Here is a 4,260-nt window from a genome sequence, read left to right on the forward strand (position 1 = left end):
GTGGGCTGACATCTTTCCCTGACATCTTTCCCTTCCCTGACATCTTTCCCTTCCCTTCCCTTCCCTTCCCTTTCCTTCTCTTTCCTTCCCTTCCCTTCCCTGACATCTTTCCCTTCGCTGACATCTTTCCCTTCCCCGAGGGAAAGGTGCCCCGTGCGAAATAAAGCTGTATCCTGCTGAGAATTCCATCTGTGCCTCGGTGCCTTCCTCCATCCATCCGCTCATTCTCTCCCAACATTTTTACCTATCAGGCACTATGGAAGTAGCTAAGTCCTTCTCTTTCCTTCCCTTCCCTTCCCTGACATCTTTCCCTTCGCTGACATCTTTCCCTTCCCCGAGGGAAAGGTGCCCCGTGCGAAATAAAGCTGTATCCTGCTGAGAATTCCATCTGTGCCTCGGTGCCTTCCTCCATCCATCCGCTCATTCTCTCCCAACATTTTTACCTATCAGGAACTATGGAAGTAGCTAAGTTGGTAGAGTTCTTGCCTGCTCACACAAAGCCCCCAGCAGGTATGTGCATATACATCTGTAATCCCAGTACTTGAGAGGCAGAGGCAGGAAAATCAGAAGTTCAAAGTCATCCTTGGAGATAGTGTAGTAAGTTCAAAGATACATGATTATCATGGGGTATGGGAGAGCTTCTTTAAGGGAGTGAATCTAGATATGCTGACTAGACTCTACTGAATGAATTTGCACCTAGGGACATCTGGTTATAAATGCTTGACCAAGTAGGACTTAACATGTGACAGAATGCATGAAATTTGGTGTGTGTGGGGAGCTATGCAGAACATGGATGGGGAGGGGGCTCTAAATTTGATTAAGATCTATCATATGAAATGCAGAAAAATTCAATAAAAATATTTTTTAAAAGATACATGAGGCTCTGTCAAGAAAAAGTCTGCAAATGCCCCTTCATTCAAGGAACCTAGGGGATAAAGGGAAAGAAGGAGCTCAAGAGAGGTGGGACCATAGGAAAAGGGTATTATTAAGGGAGAAACGGGAAAAATGGGGGCAACTTAAATGGGGAGACCGTGGTGGAAGGGTTAGACAATGTGAGAGATAATGCCTAGCTAGTTTTAGAAAACCAGAAGGAACCATATCAGCCTGACAACCTACTGACAAATTATTCATACAACTAAATCAAGGACTATAATATCTGTCTAGGCAAGGTTTATCTGAGAATGTTTGGTCTTTGCCAAACATTTGGCACGTGGTAATTAAAAGTACCAGACTGGTGGAACTAAGCTTCTTGGATGTTTAACAGCCATACTTTGGGGTCTATACTAATTTGATCAGAGGGGCATAAAGGACAATTTGTGCTCCTTGCCCTCCTAGGTTGATTAAGTTCCAGGGGACTGTAAGCATCTCTCAAAATGTCCTGTAACTGTGGTGACTCACCTGTCCTCTTCATCAAGGAGGCCGTGGAGACCCCACCAGATGGACCTGAACCAGTGTCCAGTCTACAAAGAGGAGGGTCAACAAAGAGGAAATATTTCCTCCATGCTTCTAAGCAAAGCCATCCAGGACATTTGCCTTATCTTCACATAGATGGAACTGGTAAAAGAAAGGAGCCAGGGGTTCCCATGTGACCCCTGAGGAACAGATCCTCAAATGGCCTTAAGAATAAAAATACACTGGTTTATCTGGGCCAACTGTATGGCCTTAAACACCCAAAAGGAAAGTATAACCAAAAATTAAAGAAGCCAATACAATTTTTTTGTCTTTTTGAGACAGGGTCTCCCTATAGCCCCAGCTGTCCTGGAACTCACTATATAGACCAGGTTGGCCTCAAACTCACAAAGATCCACCTGCCTCTGCCTCCCAAGTGCTGGTATTAAAGGCATGCACCACCACGCCCGGCTCAATGTAATTTTTTAAGAGTCCATATGTATAGCTAAAGGCTACATAACAAGCATCAATGCCAGATAGGAGATACCTTCTTTTGAGTTGTTAGCCAGGGTGGCCCAAGGGACTCCCAGATAGTATCTCAGTATAGAACTGGGAAAATTAACAGTAGGGCCCAATCTTATCTAAAGGAATATTGACAACTGATTGCTGCTAGATGAGGAACAGCTGACGTGCCTAAAACAAAGACCTCTAGATAGGCTGACTAGATGCACCGGATGGACAAGTACTGGGGAACAGCTGGGGTGCCAACAACACAGAGGACAGTAGCAGGGATGACAGAGTATATGGGCTCTAGTTGGGGGAAGGGCTATGGGAGGGTGCCATCTGGGAAGTGGGTGTATAGATGAATAACATGGTTTGGGATGATCTGTGTGATATACACACCAAAAAATCAGCAAAATAAAAAAATTGAATTATATTTGAGGAGGAAGCATAAAATTTTATGTCATGTTAATTAGTAGAGGTGATAAACATTACCACTGAAATCTACCTAATGACTTTATAGACATACACAGGTGCCAAGGATCCGAGTGCAACCAATTATGACTAGTAATAATCAGATACATACAGATGAGAGATGCATGTGCCAACATCTCAGTGTTAGCAAAAATAATTAGTCTTTCTGTAAGAAACAATATATTTTAAAATGAAATGGAGCTCTTTTTCAAAGGTTAAAAACTCATTCAATTTTATGTCTTGCAGGGTTTATACTGAGTTCAATATTGTATAACTGTATTAATTCAACTGTGAACCTAAAAATTTACAGCCACTTTTTAAAGAGATGTATCTTTGCTTTGGAAATTGTTATTGTAATGAAATACTTCTAAAAAAATTTTTAAAAATTTAAAATTAAAAAAAGATACATGAGACTGTCAAGAAAAAGTCTGTAAATGCCCTTTCATTCAAGTCAGTCCTAGCCAACCCTCTGCTACCAGAAATGCACTCGTAACATGGTTGCCTGGACAGCCCTTTTTTCTGTTATGAGTTCCAGACTGTCCCAGGCATCTCTATCCAAGTGCCCTATGCAGAAAATCACTCTTCTTCCTTTCCACTCTCACATGAAACACTGAACACTTAGTGATGGCAGATGTCTAAGCAATTCTCCAATGGAGTCCAACTGGATACTCTGTAGTTCAATTTAATTGTCAGTATTTACTGCTTTAGAGTTAGATCTCAAAGGGTAAGGGCTCCCATCTCCTCTTCCTCTTGGTTCTTGTTATCATTATTGTTATTATAGTATATGTGTGTATGTATGATGTGAGTGTGTGTGTGTGTGTGTGCGTGCACGCAAGTGCTGGTGACGTGGAGGTCAGAGGTCAGATGACAACTTTCAGGAGTTGGTTTTCTCCTTCCACCATGGATTCCAAAGATTGTAAGACTTGTGTGGCAAGTGCTTTTACCCACTGAGCCATTTCTCCAGTCCAGTCCTTGTCTCCAGTAGGGATGGGTTCTCAGAGGGAAATGCTTAGAGATACTACCCCTTTGTTACAAAGAGATGTAACAAAGGATACAGATGAACAGCCAGGATAACAGATGCAGAAGAATGGCGGGGGGCAGGGCACGGAGCCCCTGGTCCCTCTTTAAGAGGTACCTCCTTCCAAGTATCAACTCGTGCTCACCTATCTGAAAGCTAATATGGTATTGGCCAAGAGTTTTACCTTCTCAGCAATCAGGAGGGTGGAAACTTCTAACTCTCTACTCACGTAGTCTTTCTGGTGGCTGGGACTATCTTGAGGCCCTGGGGGTGGGGGCACCACCTAAGTCACACCATGAGTATAATCTCAGATACTATCAGAGGCTTAGTAGGAATTGTGAGTAATAAAACACACTCCATACACTCAGAGAATGCTAAGGCTTTTAGGAATTCTATGACATACTCCAGGAACAAAGATCAAATGTAGTTCATGTTATAACCAGGAATGAAGATATTTTAAAGAGACACTCCTCCACCTCCCTTTGACTATCAGACTGCTGGAATAACAGTCTCCAAGCGATGGGAATTTCTTCAGGAGTCTCAGCTGGGAAAAAGAAAAGATTGAAGCCCGTATTACCTAGTGGAAGAATTTATCTCCCAGGCAGATTTCACACAGTTCAGACAACTTGTCAGGTCACCCGGCAGGAGAGAGGAACAGAGAAAATGAAGGGTCAGTGTGGGCGGGACCACATCTTGACCAGAACGGGTCTAGCTACACATTCCTCCTGCCTTCTACTTAAACCTAAACCTCATGTCAAGACCCAGAAGGTGGACTTAGGAGGGTCACTGGACCTCTTTGTTTCTGTTCCCAATGGATTAATAAAATACAATAATACAATATACAAATATATACTATATATTTATATTATATAATATTT

Source organism: Nannospalax galili, unplaced genomic scaffold (assembly GCF_000622305.1).
Source record: "Nannospalax galili isolate Female #2095 unplaced genomic scaffold, S.galili_v1.0 scaffold408, whole genome shotgun sequence".
In the NCBI taxonomy this organism is placed as follows: Eukaryota; Metazoa; Chordata; class Mammalia; order Rodentia; family Spalacidae; genus Nannospalax; species Nannospalax galili.